We start from the raw sequence: 18,925 nt of genomic DNA, 5'->3' as shown, positions 1-18,925 counted from the left end.
GGAGCTAGCATCGGAGCACCACAGGGCCTGTGTTGTGTACCTGGGATCTAGGCCCCTGAGAAAGCACAAAGCACATAGACTCCCTCAGCTACAGGCAGGCTTGCCATTTTCCCTTGGGAACACTTGCATGCGTTTGGGCTTCACTTTGTACGTCCTTAAGCTCCACTTGCTCTTCTGGACTTTGGGGTGTGTTGTAACCCTCTTCCCTTAGTGCGTTCGACTCCTGATGTGTTGCTTGCCCATGGTTTCTGCTCTTGACTCCTTTATAGGCAAAACACGGCAACAGTCTTCTGTGCCTCCTGCTGGGCTCTGATCTCTGGGTTTTGGAGTTCTCTGTTGTCTGATTTTCTTCACTAAATCTTGTGTTATGATATGGTAGTTAATACTTGGATATGGAGCTGCAAATAGTAAATGGGGAGAGCAAAATGCAGACTTCAGAAGGTACAGTATTACTGATAGGCTATCCAGTGGGGAAGTGAGTTGGAGACATGGGGGGAGGGGTGTTCATGGTCATGGCACCCTGACCTTCTTAGGGCGATATTGAAACTTGTCACTTCTCCGAATGTCCTTAATATGAGGGAGATAGGGGCTTGTAGTGATGGAGACCCAGTACGCTAAAAGAGAGAAAATGGGAGCAAAGCTAAGTTGAGATTTGCCTGAGAAACATAAAGTGTGATGGGTTCAGAATCACACTAGAGTCAACCAGGTTGTGGAGTGAGAAGGAACTTCAATATGCAGCTTTTTGCATATGTAGGATCATATGAGGTAATAGAGGGTACAGGTAGTGGAAGTTCTACACCTTTCTGAGTGGAGCAAAGGAGTAGATGGGAGGAATCCCAAGTAGAGATTAAAGCAGTAACTCAGTCTGCCGAGGACTAGGGAGCAGATAGAAGTTGCGATGGAATTGTTTTTACGGATGTTCAGAAGATTAAGCTTGATAGCCGTAGCATTGAAGTTGATGAAGAACTGTACTTTTAGGTTGGACATAGGACCGCAAGGTTGTGAGCCTTGGGGGAAGGGGGCAAGATGGTTAGGAGGAAAATATATTGGAGGGGATAAGGAGTGTGGCATTGGAGGCTGTGGGTAAAAGTATCAAGCACAACCATCCAGTGACAGATAGTGCCGTGGAGGGGATGATTTGAGTATCCTCATCCAATTGAAAATCTGAGAAGGTATATTAGAGAGGAGGTGTAGAATGTGAAGAGGAGGGACCAAGTGGGACCTCTATGTGGGTTTCAGCAGGGTGGCTATGGAGGCGTACCAGCCAAGTGGGAGGAGGCCACACAAGTGAGGTTGGTGCCCTGAAAGCCACAATATGTGATCGTCTGAAAGAGGGAGTGCTGGTCTACTGTTACAAAGAGATGCAGAATGGATGGCAATGGCTAACTGTTCTCAGGTGTTGGAGACATCGACGATTGATGTCTTTGTGGAATGGCTTCTTGCTGCAGAACCCAGGGTGGAGCGGGTTGCTGGGTCGTTATCATCCAGGTAGTAAGTGATGCACATTAAAAGACTTTGGAATATGATATAAGTCATTTATAACGCACCTGTACACAAGTGTTTCTAGGTGTGACAAGACAAGGGAGGGAAGACAGAGGGGAGACAATACAAACGATCTTACTAGGCCATGTGACATTCAGATCGTGCACGTGTGACAGCGCCAATGTGCAGGGGAGAATAAGAAGTGGGGCAAAGGGGAAGGGGGTAGTGTCAGCTAGAGGGAGGGGAAGTGCGATCAGGGCAGCAGTGCTCGGAGCAGGTACAACCACGGCAGCGTGGTTCTCTGTAAGTGAAGGGAGGCAGGGGACTGTAGAGGTTACAGTTACAGCCCCTTGGTGCGCGGTGACCCAGAGGCAGTGCAGGGGAGACCCTCATGGAGGGGCCTGGTACCCGTTCTGCTCAGAGGGTAGCCAGGCACCAGTCAGTGTGGCAGACTGGTAGGTCAATAGGGGATGGAGAGGGAGAAAGCAGAGGAGATTAGGAAGGTCTTGAGCTGCTTCCGAGAACTTGTGGTCCGGCTCAAGTTTGAGAGGGGCAGGGAGACCATTCCAGAGGGAGGCACCTGCAGAAGAGAGAGACCTAGCCCCCACTCTCTGCCTAGCGAAGCGTCTGACCCTCAGAGTTTGAGGTAGTTGAGCGAGGGGCTCGAGAAGGAAGGTATTTTGGAAGAGAGAGTTGGATGTAGTGCGGGGGATTGGAGGAGACGGTGGCCTGGGTTGATTGGATCAGTAGTGAATTGTTTCTACATGTCTGCAATAGTGGCCATCTTCAAAAAGGCTGGGAAGTTTTAAATGGATTGTACCTGGTTCCAAAACGTTACTTCCCACCCTATTAATTTTAATTTGTATTTTATGTAAGATATCAACTTTATACTTTTTTCTGCATAGGCCATTTAATTGGTTTGTCGTTTTTAGCAAACCGATGTCAAAAAGTGAACGTCAGTGAATTTTTGTCAGACACATTACCTCAGAATTGCGGCGTTCCTCAAGGCTCGTTCTTGTTGCCCCGTCTGTTTAACATCTACTTGCAACCGCTGATGGCAACTCTGAGAAAACATGACTTTGGCTTCCAATCCTACACCAACCACGCACAAATCTATTGAGGATTGGGTAAACTCGAGGAATCTCTTCCAAAGCTAGGCCAGTGTCGGGAGGAAGTGGGACATTGGATGACCCGTAACTGGTTACAACTTAACCCAAGCAAGACTGAGGTGGAGCTATTCGGTCCCCGGCAGCTGTTACCTAAGGATGCCGAGTATCTATCCCGTGCTTCTTGGGTACGAAGTTGAACTATGCACCCAAGATTAAGAACTGCATGTGACAATGTGATTTAGGGTGTGACATGCAGGTTGGGGCCAAATTACAGTTTGTTTTCCACTCTTTGCAGCTGCTCCGCCTGGCACTGCCTTTTGTCCCATGCCAGGATCATGTCGCAGTAGTAAGGACATTAATGAATTCAAGATTGCACTACAGCAACTGTATGCTAGGGGGAGCTAAATAAGTTGCAAATAGGCCAAAATGCTGCAGCCTTTTTTTTAAAGCCACTAAAGCCAAATCCATCTCTGCGCTGCGTCAATCCCTACCCTGGCTTCCGGTCAAATAGAGAATAGACTTCAAGATCTTGTGTATGGTTTTTAAATGTTTACATGGTCCTGACCACAAATACTTAGCTGAGAAATGTATATGGACAATCCTCCTCGCTCTCTACGTTCAATTGACAAGCTACTGCTTGTTATTCCCCCTTCTCATTGTGTTACCAGTGGTGAGAAACACTTCACTCTATGGTACGCAACTTTGGAATTCTTCCCTTGCATGATTACAAATTTCAAAGGGCCAACGCAATTTAGGGACGCACTAAAGACCCATCTGTTCAGCTAAATGTAAGGCTATTTCTAACGATTAACCTGGTTCTCTCTCTCGTTGGAATGGCTGAAGCATGATTGTGATCTGTGCCCAGATGCAGTTCATTCTGTTCGGCTGCGCAGTCGAAGTAAATCAAATCGATATCTTCATCAAATTGCACCATTTGTGTAGCATTAACAAATGGAAGACCCCTGTTTGACTGCTCCTCCCCCCTGTGTGCCCTACGCCGGCTGCACTATCCAAGTCATTACATTACTTTTTGTGCTCACTTTATTTTTTGAGTATTTATTTTGATCTAAAATTGTGTACTCTTTTTACTTTACGTATTTTCCACTGTGCTATGGGCGTTGTGATGGCTCGGGTCCTAGTTTGGGGAGGATCACTTGGTCACCAATCGGTGCACAGCTTTAAACAATTTAGGTGTCCATATTGTTTGTTGTGGTGTCTCTAAAGCTGGGCAATATGACCCTCAAAGATGTCTCATGCCTGCATATGTCTAGAGGACCTTGCTTCTATTTACTTGTGCTCTGATTTAGAAAAACAACCCTTCTCAGAGAGTCAGAAGTTTTCTCCCAATCCTAAATTTAGGAGCCGGGTTTCCTTCCCAATTTAGGCAACTCAGTCTTGAAGAGGGAAAATCGAGATCAAACCCATGCCCCCTCACCCCAGGCGCATATACAGAAGAACAGCAGGAAGAACAAGGAGAGCACTTATCATTTGAACCAGGCCCCAGCGCACCTATGGGTGACAAATATGTGAAACACACCCACTTCACCAACAGTGCAACTTCCATGCTACATTATAATCAATGCTGCAATATCAGAATCTACAAACACAAAAATCCCTGTTTAAAGGCTTGCAAATGCCTATATGAATTAACATGGTGTAATTGCACAGTGTAAAGCCATGTTTCAGGAAAATTACAGCCAAGTTCATTTCTCTCACTGAACACTGGCTGCAGAAGCCTTCAGCAATGCTCCTCCCTCGCAAAACCTCCGAACTGCCAAGGCCGCACATTCAAGATAAGATTGCTTTCTGCAGACAAACATTTTTAATTCTCCACAAATGCGAATAAACCACGGCAACCCAGTGTGTTTTTTTTTCTTTCTTGGAAAGAAAGACATTTTCTCAAGGACTCGCACAACATTTGAAACATAATTGTAACAAGAATGGCTCAGCCCATCCAATTAGCGCTCAGAGCTCAAGTGCAAACTGCTTGTTCAGCTAAAAAGTTATGGGAACAAGGTCATAATGTAACAAGTTAGAATTAGGTAATGGGGGCTGGCACAGCTAAATCAACCCACTGACGCAAAAAGGCTAACACCCAATTGTCAGGCTCTCTATAAGGGCTACATAGGTAACCTATCACTTAGCAGCCAATAGCAGGAGGAGATAGGTTTCTGGGAGCTGATCCAATTCTGTGAGGTCAGCTTGCAGTGTGATTACAAAGCTGGCTTGCAAGCCAGCCCCGGGGGAGACGGCGCCTGAACTCTTGATGTGCACGATGCTCTGCGTGTTTTTTTTTCTTTTTTGCTGCCCAGAAATAAATGCAGTTTGGAACATGCTGCTGCCTGCTTGGGACTCTGTTGCATTTCTGGGGGCCATATGGGAGGTGTTGGGGTCTCCCATAGCTGGTGAGGGTATGGCTGCTGGCCCCCACTGCCCTGGTGGGGGTCCAGCTTCTCCCCAACAGTCATTTCTTTAACTTTTTCTCCTATGGCATGGGTCGACCAAATGAAGCGATGAAGGCCACGTTCTTGGGATGAGCGCAGAGTAGACCAAGTAAAAGGTAACACTTTTTTATCTTTTTAGATAAAATAGTAAACCACATAAAATACTTATATATTTTATTCTTGGGCTGTTGAGCACTCAGTGCTTCTATAAGAAAATGTCCTTACTCTCTGATCATTTTGATTCCATAGCACCCCAGCTTGTGTGTACATCGCTAAAAAGTGGATTTCCCCCCGCCCACGACATTGCCACCCTTGCTGCTCTACCCCAACTCAACAACTTTTGTTCAATCTTCAGACATCTAACAAAGAAGGATGAGTTGGTTTAGTGTTCCACACATCCACCCCATCTTTTCCCTCCGCCCACCTTTGGACTTTCTCCCTTCTGCATGGCTCCAGATAACATTTTGAGGTAGGTGTATATTTTTTGTAGTTGGAGTAAAATTTTATAATAGTTAAGAAGAAAGGAATTCCCTTTCCCAATGGGACCCTTTGATCTCTGCCTGACTGGGGACATCTAGTGGGTTGACCGTGGGGGCAGGGTACCTCCGTGAGCTAGTAAATGATGGGCCCAGCGGTGGCATGGAGATGGTCGCCTGGTCACTCTCACTTCCTATCAATGGCAGGGAATCGGTCACATGCAGAATTTGTTGGGCATGAAGCTCACATTTGATCACATTTGGTAGCCCCCTGCACTTCCGGCTGGCTTTTCTCTAGCTTGGACTTAATCCAAAGTCTCTGGAGTGTGTGGCTCTGCCCTTATGTGCTCTGCCTTAAGAATCCTAATGATTCCTAAGGCAGAGGTACCCCAAAAATTCCCCATAGTATTCCAGAGAGAGTGCCCCTTCTGTGGCTAGGCTGGTGGTAGCTTTGTCGCTGGTGTAAAATGGTTTGACATGGCTTAATTTTTCATGGCTGTTCTATTTTGACCCATAGCGGCGCTCCTTTCCCCTGATGCAGTGGGAACTGGATCACAGCTCCTGCTTAAAGGCCTCGTCTCCGTGAAGCTCATGGCCATGCTTGAAATGCTGGATCCAGAAGCTGATGTCCCTTCTCAGTCCGAACTCTGTAAACTCTGTGCCATATTGACACAGAATCTTCATCAGTCAAACTGAGCCATAGTGTTAATTGGTGCCGTTGGTTTATGGTGTTAAATGCGAGGCTCGTTTGGGGTTGGATCAATCAAATGGTAGACTGCTGATATGAGACGTTTCTAGTACCATGTATACCAGGAATCTGCATTCTTAAACTTTTAGGAATGACCTTGGAAGAGGCCAATGCAAGTCTAGTTGGACTGGTGCTAAATGCTACTAATTTGACTGACCCATGTCCAGTTACAGATATCCAATTTCTCTGTACTCTTACGTCCCGTCCTCTTTCCTCCATACTACAGGGGCGTCCCTTCCAAGGGACGGGAGACGGATCCTTTTTCACCAGAAAAAACCTCTGTCCACTTTAAATTTAGAGGCGCCCAGGGGTGCGGCCCTTGGAGCATGCGCTGCCCTGACTCCGTCCTCCGGTGCCACACCTCAGTCCCCTTTTCTGCATCAACGGGAACGGGCCGAATTCACCAGTGCTCCTGGGTTTGGCTTTGGGCATGTAATTCCATGCGCGGATACTTCTTCTTTCTTTTTGTCTTTTTTGATTACAGATACTCGGTCCTCAGGCGTCACGCTCCTCCCCGGCGCATGTCGACTTCCACAGGGTTCATCAGGTGTCCAGCCTGTGACGGGCTCTTTCCAACTTCAGACCCCCACGCTCTCTGCCTACATTGCCTAGGCCCAGACCACGGTTGGCAAGCTTGTACAGTGTGCAACACACTGTCCTCAAGGTCTCTGAAGAACAGACTAGCCAGGTGGAGGGAACTCTTCCAGAAATCGCCTGCAGAGGACTTGAGAGACTTCGTCTACCATCGATCCAGGCCCAAGGTAGGGCCTCTATTCTCCGTAGCACCCCGCAAGGGAGACTCCTGCCCAAGGACTCGCCCGCGCGTTCTTGTACCAGCACGTGCACCAAGGCTATCTCAGCTACAGGCCTTGAGGCCAAGGAATCCGCGGTTCCTCCCGGTGAAAGTGTTGAGGGACCGGAAGGTTCTTGTACCGGGTTATAACCCGAGGGGCCACGCCCTGATACCGACAATATGGTCGAGGGGGCGCCTAAACACAGCTCTACCGACTCAGGGGCTGAGGGCGTAACGTCTACTGGGCCTCGCCCCTAGGAGCAGGCTAGGCCTCATGATCCACACCCAAGAGTCCTGGACGAGGCTGAACCCAGCGACACGACGGAGGCACGTGGAAGGCATCTTGACAAGATGGCCGCCATGCCGGATTTTAGCACCCGTCCAACGCTGCACCAGATGGTGGATTTCGGGGTAGAGCGAGATGCCAAGGTGGCATCAACCAGGTACGTGGCCTATGGCCTATCCTTCATTTACGCAGGGTCGATGCCCTGTGCATCCACATGGGCAGGGTAAGCAGTGGCTCCAGCAGCCTCCCACGGCTCCTTCTATATCGCCTACCACCTCTTCAGCCTATGAGGACAGTTTCTTCGAGAAGTTCCTTGGGTTCATGAAATCTCCTCAGATGGAGGGGATCCTCAGGGACGTGGCCAGGGAAGTCCTCTATGCTAGCAGCACCACAAATGCCTCCGCTGACTCCTCTGGCCCCGGCGCCGCCTCTGCCGTCTGCTCCGGCCCCCAGCCTATTGCACAGGCGGTTCCGTAACAGCACCCGCTGCAGCCTCAGGCTCCGGTCCTCATACCTCAGCCTCTGGCCCAACACTCCTCCACCGGTACAGGATCCTCTGGACCCGCAGGTGGACACAGACGAGGAGGAGGACCGTGTTAGGCAGAATTGCATGCAGTACCCTCTGGGACCACCACATACAATTGGGACTACAGGTGTAAGCAAAACCAACCTTTGGTATAAGTCTGTACTACACTGTTTTTGGTAGCGAGCTGAGCAGCCAGGCTTATCTTAAAAGGGAATGTGGGCAGTAAATGAAGTTAGAGTTCTTACAATCACAGTGGTTCAAGTAGACACTTACACTCAAGGTTTCTTGGTAAAACAATTATTAATTTATTACATAGTCATTTAGAAAATATTTACTAAAAGGTGGCAACTTAATATTATACACAAATACACTTCAGCACAAAACCAATAGGTTTCTGAGTAAATTAGGCTCCCCTGAAATAGGAGCAAAATGGCATTTCAGGCCCTTTAAATAGGAGTACAAAGGCACAAGTTAATAGAATAGATCACAAATACTTTCTTATGCAGTGCAAATAGCTTCTGTTCACTAGAGAACTCTATTCAGTTCAATAGGCCTAGGCCAAAGTCAATGGGCTAGTGTCTTGGATAGGAAATAGCAGTTCTTGTAGTAAACGGTAAAGTCTTTGCCAAAGTTCTCAGAAGTAGTTTGTACGAAAAAGAATCATATGTTGGGTCACACGCTGATTAGGCCTGCAAGTTGGGAAAGTTCCACAAACTTTCACTGCGAGAGGTAAGTTCTCTCAATCGGGTTGGCACAGTACCTTAATATGAAGAAAAGATGCAGCTGAAGACGTTGGTTCCTGGCAGTTCCTGCATATCTCACTGTTCCTGAGCCTCAGTCGTGGGGACAAGAGGGAGGACGTCGGGGGACTCCTGCACTGCACGAGATCATCGGAAAAAGTGGACAAAATGGAGTTCCTTCAGTTCCAGTAGCTGTAATTCAAGCACACAAGCTGGTGTCCCTCTCCCTGGTAAATCCTAACCAGCTCCGAGAATGGTATCCAGGTGGCTTACGAGTTGATTGGTCCCACCAACTCAAAGGGAGAAGTCGTCCTTGAAGAGGCTTCTCTGTCGAGATGAACTTGGCAATTCGGACCTGCAGCAGGGCTTCACCGGGCAAACCAATGGTCCAGGAGTTGCAGCAGCCGTCCTCTCCCAGCTCGTTCTCGGTTCTTTCGTTCCAGTGGTCGACTCTGCCAGAGAGTCCAGAGACTCGCCTTTTAAACAGTTTTCTCCCTTTCATTCCAGCCTAGCTGCCACTCACCCAGCAGGGTGGCTGCCCTTGCCGGACAGTCAGCCAGCCAATCACGTCAGAGTGCATTTGGGTCTCCTAGGAGACTAAGCACAGGGAGTTTCGGGCACCTCCCTCTTTTCCTGCCCACCCCAGACACTCAGACGCCAGAGGCGGTCCTCAATCCTGAAGCCCGCCAAAGGCATAGGAACAAAGGGACCAAACCTGGTTTGGCGCACAGAGACCAACTCTAGAAGGACCTTTCCAAAAGGAGACGGCAAAAAAAGAAGACCGGGACCTGTTTAAACAAAGGGGCTTAAGGCGCCATCTTGAAAAACATGGCTCCCGCGATTTCTAGCTACCGGTGTTCGCGGTCGGGAAAAGTCATGGTAGTTCGTTGTAAAACCACTGCCACCAGCCATGTCCATAGGAAAGGGTAGAAGTTGACTGCTACATGAGTTTTCAGACACAGGGGATACTATGTAACACCTCCGCACTCTATTGTAAGATAGGGTGTGCTGGGTCTAGGAATCTGGAAAGACTAGTAAAGTCAATTTTACTTTACATTCTCTGGGAAACAGTAGTTTATCCCAGAGAAGGTATTTAAACCTTTGGGAAGTCTAAAAAGACATCCCTGTGTCACTGCACTGAAGGTGCTGTGTAACACACATGAAAAGATGAAGCCTATGGAGTTATCTAAAACTCCATAATCAAAGAACACAAGAGTAAAACACATATCAAAATACATGAAAGAGTGGGAAAAAAGCCTTGCACTCTTTCCAGGTAAAAAAAAATCAAGTCCTCAAAATCCAGCAAAGTTTCTGGGGGTCTCTAAGGTGAAGGGAATTAGCACATTTATGAGAATTCTCCCTAACAGACCCTCTTCAGCTAAGACCTTCCATGAATGTCTTGCTGGACTGGCAGAGTACTTGGGCCTTCCTCAACCCCAGGTCCAGCAACCAGCAGAGGGGGGTCCTCGCAGAAGTCCTCACGCGAAGCCCCTCTGCTAAAACGGGAATCCCTTTGCAGACAGATGTAGTCGCCTTGGCCAAGAAGGGTTGGCTCAAGCCCCACTCGGTCCAGCTGGTCAATAGACACCTGGACGCAAAGTCCAGGCAGATGGAGGGGGATACACTCTTGCTATACGCCCATCCTCGGCCACACTCCTCAGTGATCGCTGTGGCATCACTATACTCAAAACTGCAGTCATCCTCAGCTGCCTCCTCGACCCCGCTGCTAGGCAAGGAGGAGAAGATCTTGGAGGCGTACGGGAAGAAGCTGTATTCCAATGCATCCTTACATCTTCGTCAATCTGATGCAATGCTGGCAGCCGCCAACCATAGACTTTGGCGCAAAATTGCCGACTTCCTCCCGGAACTGCCGGCGCAGAGCCAAAAACGTTTAAAGGCAGGATTAGCAGAGGCCAAGATGGTGGCACAAGACATTATGGAATCCACCATGGCCCACATTGATACCTCTGGCCAGGCCATTTGCATCGCCGCGGACATGAGAAGGACAGCCTGGCTCCCTGCTACTAAATTCAACCTGTAAGTCCAGGAACATATACTAGATCGACCGTTCGAAGGAGGGGACCTCTTCCACTCCACCATGGACGAAGAGCTGGACAAGAAGAAAAACGGCTCACAAACGGCCAAGTCTTTATCTCTTTATCCATCCTGACAAAGACCATGCCCAAATCGTACACCCAGTCACAGCAGCGCTCCGACAAGGGACATACATATGGAGGGTTCCGCAGCTTCCTAGATCGGAGGTCCAGGCAGCCTGACCGCTCGCTGACTCAGCATCGGCGCAAACAACAAAAAGGGGGCGGGGGGAGAGTAATGGCTTTTTCCAGTACCCCTCCTCCGCAACATCCTCAGAGGGAAAGGAGGCATGACACGCCCCTCCGGGTCAATGCGTCTCCGGTGGGGGGCAGGCTTGCTCTCCATGCACATTTCTGGCACCAGAACTTCAAGGACCCCTAGATCCTCGCCGTAGTATCCACGGGGTACCGCCTACCCATCCCTGCCTCTCCTCCCTCCTCTCACCTCCCCTTCAAGTTGGGACAGCAACTCTTCTGGCGGAGATTTGGTCGCTCGTACAGAGTCAGGCCGTGGAGGAAGTCCCAGCCTCCCAGCGAGGCTTGGTCTGTTACTCCAGGATTTTTGCCATTCAGAAAAATAACCAGGCTGGTCTTTCCACCCTCAACCTCTCCTTACCTCTACAAAAATTCAAGATGGTTACGCCAGCTTTTATTGCAGAGACACTGTGCAGGGGAGACTGGATGTGCCTCCTGGATCTGAAGGACACGAATCTACATGTCCCGATTTGGCAGCCCCATCGTTCTTTCCTCCGGTTCAGGACCATGGGCTACCATTTCCATTACAAGGTCCTTCCTTTTGGCCTCAACTCGACTCCCAGGGTCTTTACCAGGCTCATGAATACGGTGGCTGCCCTCCTCAGGGTTCAGGGTCTTCACATCTACCCATACCTGGACGACTGACTCGTCAGGGCTACATCTCCGGAAGCGATTCACCACTCCTCCCAGACTCTTATGAACACATTACACGATCTGGGCTTTTCGCTCAATCTCAAGAAGTCCCAGCCGCAGCCCACGCATACTCTGACCTTCTTGGGCCTCATCTGGGACACGTGCTCCGAGAAGGTGTTTCCGTTGGAGGACAAGATCACAGCCATCAAGAGGGCCACTACTCACTTCCTCAGCAGAGAGGTGACCTCGGCCTGGTGGTACCAGCATCTCCTGGGTCTCTTGGCAGCGGTTCTACTAGAGCTCCCCCACATGAGTCTCGGGATGAGGAGGATACAGCTGCACTTCGCGGCATCATGGAACCAGTAGTGTGGCTCTCAATCCGAGATGTTCAACTTTCCTCCATCTCTCCACCCAGACCTCACATGGTGATCCAAGGATTGCATCCTACGGACGGGCAAGCCCTTCCGGTCTCCCACCCCACAGGTCACCATCACCACAGACTCTTCGTCGAGGGCTGGGGAGCCACCCTGGACGATCTCTCGGTCCACGGCACCTGGACCCGACCAGAGCAGGAGTACCACTTCAATTGGTTGGAGCTGAACTACATCTTGCTTGCGCTCAGAGCATTCCTTCCACTCCTCAGGGGCAAGGTTGTCCTCATCCAGACAGACAACTTGACACCAGATCCCCTCCACTGTGCAGACTGGCAATCGGCATGTGGGAGTGAGCCCTGAAAAACGATATCTACCTCACGGCAGTCCACCTTCCAGGGGGAATACAACCTGGAGGCGGACAGGCTCAGAAGGTTGGGAGCAGCTAAACAACCTTGTTATTCAGGAGATCTTCAAGAAGTGGGGTCTCCACCATGTGGATCTCTTTGCCACCTGGCACAACAAGAAGTGCCCCCAGTTTGCCTCCTCAGAGGGGCACGGTCCCGGCTCCCTAGGCGACTCATTTTGGATTCAGTGGAATGGCATGTCGGCCTATGCCTTCACGCCCACTTCGCTGATTCACAGGGTGATTTGCAAGATCAAGGAGTCTCGCCAGCTCAACATCATTCTGATAGCTCCATGGCGGCCGGCCAGGCCAAGGTTCTCGGAGCTGCTCAGCCTCTCGGAGATGCCTCTGATTCATCTGCTGACGGGCCCAGCATATCTTCTGGCGCAGCAGGGGGGCACGGTCATCCACCCCGCGCCACAGAAACTAGCCCTCACAGTGTGGTTCCTGACCAGGTAACGCTAAGGCACCTCAGTCTCTCCCAGGTTAATCTGGAGATCATACAGGGCGCAAGGAGCAAGGCTACCAGGGCCCAGTATAAAAGTAAGTGGACCAGGTTCTGCCACTGGGCGTACTCCAAGGAAATCGACCCCCTGGCATGTACTTTGGACGACATGCTCTCCTTCTCGGGGCACCTCCTCTACTCAGGCGTCCAGGTGGACACCTGCCGCACTTACCTCGCAGCCATCGGGGCTTACAGGAACTCGGAGGAGGGGGGGGTCTTCTCCTCCAATCCAATTGTCGAGGAACATTTGACGGGGCTCGCAAGGCTCTACCCGCCCATCAAGAGGCCACACCCTGTGTGGGACCTGAACATAGTCTTGGGCGCCCTGGCGCACAAACCATTTGAGCCAATGGCGTCCGTGGACATCAGGCTGGTCACCATTAAGACGGCCTTACTAGTCGGCATCACCTCAGCTCGCAGAGTCAGCAAAATCCAGGCGCTAGTCGCCTCAGAACCATATACTACCTTTCACAGGGACAAAGTAGTCCTGCGGACACACCTAGCATTTCTGCCTAAGGTGCTGTCTGCTTTCCATCTGAACAAGGAGATAGTCCTTCCTACGTTTTTTTGCCGATCTTAAGGACGCGGCACAGAGAGGTCTGCACTGCCTAGATGTCAGGCGTGCCCTGAAATTTTACCTTGACAGGACCAAGTGCTTCCGCAAGTCCGGCGCCCTATTTGTCCCTTTTGGAGGTGCAAGGCCAGGCTATCAGGCCTCCATATCCTGCTGGATGGTCTCGGCCATCAAAGAAGCATACGAGAGAAGCACAAGCCTCTTTCGGCTAACATGCACGCCCATGCTGTCAGGGGCAAGGCAACAGCCATCACATACCAGTGGCATGTCCCTTGGCAAGTCATAAGCAGGGCGGCCACATGGGCTACTCCCTCGGCTTTCTGTAAGCATTACTGTTTGGGTGCCGGCTCTAGATCTGATGCAGCTTTCGGACAGGCGGTTCCAAGGTACCTATTTGCTTAGGGAGGTTCTACTCTCCACCTTGGGGCAACATTCAGTTGTAATCTCCCATGCAGTATGGAGGAAAGGGGACGGGACGTTAGAGTAATTGTAAGTTACTCACCGTAGTGACTAACGTACTTAGTCCCCTTTCCTCCATACGTCCCACCCCCCTAATAATACCGGTGTCATTAAGCAATGTTAATCTATTGTCGACGCGTCTATGGGGACTGAGGTGTGGCACCGGAGGGCGGAGTCAGGGCAGTGCATGCTCCCAGGGCCGCTCCCCCGCACTCCTCTAAATTTAAAGGGAAGACGTTTTTTTCTGGTGAAAAAGGTTCCGAGCTATAATGATAGTTTGAGACATTATTTTGGAGACCCAAATTAGAGTTGAGTTGGTGTTGGTGTTCAGTCATTTGGCAAGTTCCAAGCATACGATTGACCCCTCTCCTTTGTTTTCGAAACTTAAAGGGATGTCGACTGTGCGTGTTAGTAATACTATCCCTAGTGTGGCTGTCCACTGTACCCATTGTATTTCAGGCGTCGAGGTCCCTCAGATTGTTTTTTTCCACCCTTGTATTCAGTGGCACGTTGCAGAGTTCTCTTAAGTTTAATACATCTAATTTTCACCACCCTTTGTCCTCCCCCTTCAAGAAATTCTTCAGTGGCTCTCGATGGACGGGCCCTGTGTCGACAAGCCCACGTTCCACGGATAGTGACTAAGGCCTACACAGGCCTCACTGGGCTACGGCCCTTTACAGTAGAGAGAGTGGGGGGGAGGTCACATATTCTCCACCGTCCGTTCCCCTTCATTGTTGTGCTGCCTTTTCCCTCCACTATGGAAAATACACCTTTTAAATATTGCCGTTCTTGCGGGTGAAAATATCCCTGGAAGGACACGACCAGGTGTGTAACCACAGTCTTCCACGGGATCACGTTGCACGTCCTGCAAGCTTTTCAGACCCAAGACCATAAAAGACTGTTGTACTAAGTGTTGGCCTGACCATGCAATGCAGGCTGTTGCCTCTATAGACTTCACGGGTGAATCTGACGACGGCAGACGACGCTGTTCTCAGTGACGTTGAAGACGATTGAGGTTCAGTAGAGCCCCATGTGCGAGCCACCGACTCCAATAAGCAGGCCAGCAGTCCTGCCACGGGGAAGACACCCGGCGGCAAAAGCACACACACTTCCTAACACACTAAGTACACCCCCTAGCCGAACGCCAACCATGTCGTCGACGGTTCACGGCCATGCAGTGTCCAAGGAGAAGCCCACTCTAAATCATCTCTGTCCTCTGGGCCCCCACGTTCGCCTCACGATCTCCTATACAGGAGCTGAGTAGGCCTGTTTCGGGCACCATGCCTAAAAAGGCCCGCCTTTCGAGTGCCGAGGAACACGGGTCGAAAGAAGCATCTTAGACACACTCTTCAAGCATGTCAAAAATGCAGCAACTCATAAAAAAGACACACCCCGAAAACGCTGCTTAAAGCCAGATCGAAATCCACTAGTCTTTCGATGGACACACGACCAAACATAAGACACTGGTTATATACCCTCTGAAGATTCACTGTCGGGGGGCTCTACAACACAAATGGCAGACTCTCTTTCAGGAATCCTCCCCCTACCCCATCTCGTTTTCCACAGAATGGACACCTGAAAGTTTTGACAGGGTAAGGAGAAGAATCTCGCCATCCAGAGGAGTTTAGAAACCCTCAGGGTTCTGCACAGTGTGAAGGGGGAACTAGTGGGGAACCACCTTTATAAAGTGTTAAGATTAGACAGTTTTGAACCCAGCACTTCGACTCAGTCTTCACTACACATAGTCAAGACCCTTCTCACTTGTATATTGTTTGTTGATCCTTCCCACTTGCAAGATCCAGGATCACAGGATGACCATTACAATCAATATTATGATGATGACCCTGATATTTACATCATGCCGTCCCCAGGTGACAAAGATCAGCTTGTGGCGTACTCCCCCATATACAACCAGCTCCAATACAATGAGCGGCTACTGAAAGCTGCACAACATTTTAAAATGGACACACAAGTGGTACAACAGGACAGACTTTCTGGATGACATTCTGGGGGGGACATAGTCTAATGCAATTCATCCCTATTCTACAGTCAGTGCAGGGGCGCATCCAGCCCTCCCCACTGACACCTAATCTCAATAGAGCGGTTAATCACTGCATCAAAAAATGTCAAGTTCAGCTAAAACGTCAAGGTCAGCTAAAACCTGACTCAGGTTCGTTGCCATAACCAGGAAGAGGGCAGGCACACCACTAGCTTCTGCTTGAGCACCTCAAGACAAGCAGAGAAAAAATCGACACTCTCGGCAGGAAAGTGGCATGCTCCGCTGCTTTTCAAACAAGAATTGCTAATAACACTACACATTAGCCAGTTATACCTGCCATGTGTGGGATTCACTACAACAGTAAATGAAATTGATGCCATCTCTGAGCCCTTTAAATCCCAGCTCGCTAAAACCATCACCGAAGGTAAACAGTTTGCAAACTGCATCCTAAAAAATAATCTGGACACGGCTGATAATACTGGATGCATTATAGCGGAGGACACTAGAGGCTCTGCTGCCTCTAAGCTATGACGCCACAATTCTAGATCCCTCCCATCCTACTCTAGTCAGATGTTGCATTTCTCAATTCACTCACGCATGGGAGATAATCACGTCAGCTGTCCTGGGAGGATACCTCAGCGGCAACGTGCTCGCCTTGGAAGCAAGACGACACAAAGCAACACAGGTTCGATCCCCGGGTCTGCGCTTATAAATCTCTGTGTATTTAAGCATGTTATAAATGCGCAACTAAGACAAAAAAAATAATAATAATTACGCAACTAAAAAACAAACTATTCCTGTAACAGCGCCTCGATGCCCGCAGGCTCTGTCAGCGCTTTAACAAAATGCAAAATAAAATTTTAAAAAATTTAAAAAAGTCAGACAAGTGGGTGTTGGCCACTGTGGCAGGGGGGTACTACATCGAGCTTCTGCAGAAACCACTGAACCACCTGCCAAACATCGGAAAATGACACCGCAAGAAAACCATATTCAAATGGATTGTGTCCTCCCAGGTATTCCTTATCTTTGATATTTCCAATATCCCAGCTTTGCTAGCTTTGAATTATTTTTTTCAGCAGTGGGCGCTGTGCATCGATGCCTGCCAAGTCGATGTCCCTCGGAGGCCTCTGTCTCAACGTCACTGCAGGTATATGTAGCACGCGCAGCGCTCGTTGGCCTCAGTTCTGTTATTTCCACGCTTCACAACTTCGGATGCGTAACGCCTCGTACCTGACCGGAATATTTGCAAAATCTTCTTCGAGTTTTCTTTGAAATCTGATCTCCATCTCGAGTTTTCACACGAAATGGCTTAGTCTTTGGCATCGTCCACTCCTCGATCCGGCTGTGACTGCGGTGCAAAGATGTCTGTGACAGACCCTCACAGGATCTGCCTGTGGTGCTTGGGGTCGAATCATCCATCTTCGGAGTACGAAGACTGCCTATCTAGGACAGCCAAAGCCTTGAGAGAGCGTAGAGGGAAGCTTGCGGCAGGTAAGCCTAAAAAATCTGCTTCTATTCCATCTAAACCAAAAGCCTCTTCTCCTCGTTGAAAAAGGTCCAAACGTTCCCGTTCGCGAAGTGGTTCACACCATTCGTCGACTTCAAGGCACGGAAAGAAAAAGGTGCCCTAGGTCGCCATCCTCCTCCTCGTCTAGTACACCCGAGCCCCACCAAATCTAGTACACCGGCCCAGTGGGAGGAGTTGAGACTCCGAATGTTAAGGGTGTTCGAGAATGCTGCCTTGCCCCCCTCGACAACACGTAAAGGCGATGCTCCAGTCGAAAGACCTCGGAAGCACAAGAGCTGTGCGTCTTCGGACCCGGCCGCCAAGTCCCCTCGAGAGCGATCCATCCCTTGAGTTGAGAAAGTCTCCTCAAAGACTAAAGTACTGACGTCATTGACGTCGAAGGTGTCATCTATGACCGGAAAGTGCATCATCGGCGCTGATACCGGTGGAGAAGCCACCAACGCCTCGAGTGTCGACCTCCTCGACTCCACATGTGTCGATGTCGACAATTTTGCCATTTTCAGCTCCTGTGACAACTAACAAAATGTCAACTTCAGTTGAAAAAACGTATACTCCTCTACTACGTTCAGACTTCTTTAAATCCCTCTCTTCAATCTATGAAGATGCAGAGGAGTCCTCTGATGAGGAAAGACCCTTTGGACTACAATATGGGACACCATCCGTGCCTGAGGCACTCATATCAGACTACTCGTACATGAAGAACTTGCAAGAGTGCCTTCATGAGGCTAGTGGGATTGACACCCCTCCTGAGGTTGAATTTGGAAGGGCAGCACCTGGTGACCACGCTGAGGTAAAATACAGACCGCTAAGGTCCAGGGTCATGGAATACATCGGATGGTCGAGACCCAGACCTGTTTTTGAACAAGATGATCTCACCAACATATTGGACAGAGGGCCACAGGACGATCCAGTTGTCCCTTTTCACCAAGCCTTGCAAAAGAGGGTGGATTCTAATTGGGAGGCTCAAGAGTTAATTCCAGCTGTAAATAAAAAACCTGACGGCTAAGTAGAGTTTCTAGCTCTGACCCTTTTTACCTCTCCACGCACTCGATGCCAGAAAGCCTTGTAGTCCAGGCAGCCACTTCCACAGGCAGTCAAAATGCCTTTCCTACCATACCCCAGGATAGAGATGACAAACGTTATGACAGCATAGCCAAAAAGGGTTTTTTCGGCCGGCAGTATGGCTTTAATTTTTTTTTTTAATTTAATTTAGTTCATTACAAACTTTTAAAATGAAAAACAAAGAAAAAAGGAAAAAAAAAACAGAAGAAAAAACATCTAAATTTTTACATCTTTCCTATATTAAATGTCACTTTCCAAAGCTACTCAAATTTCTTTCAATTTCTTCCAGAAAAAATGTTAGTGCAAACGTCACTTGTTTCCTCCTTCGTTCAATAGACTCCAGACAAACTCCATGTTTTGGCGGGGTCTTTAGTACGCTCACTTTCTCAAAAAGTGACTGTCTTTTTTTAATATAATCGTTTTGTAGCTGTAATCT

The 18,925-nt window shown here is 49.2% G+C and overlaps 1 protein-coding gene across 1 annotated transcript in view; it reads left to right on the top strand.

Moving 5' to 3' along the window:
• The window catches only part of RRP36 (ribosomal RNA processing 36), a 193,392-nt gene that overhangs the window by 111,663 nt on the left and 62,804 nt on the right, over positions 1-18,925 (top strand). The window lies entirely within an intron of this gene.

The sequence above is a fragment of the Ambystoma mexicanum genome, chromosome 4q, assembly GCF_040938575.1.
Source record: "Ambystoma mexicanum isolate Mex_15411 chromosome 4q, UKY_AmexF1_1, whole genome shotgun sequence".
NCBI classification, from domain to species: domain Eukaryota; kingdom Metazoa; phylum Chordata; class Amphibia; order Caudata; family Ambystomatidae; genus Ambystoma; species Ambystoma mexicanum.
This window is presented reverse-complemented; position numbering and strand designations above follow the sequence as displayed.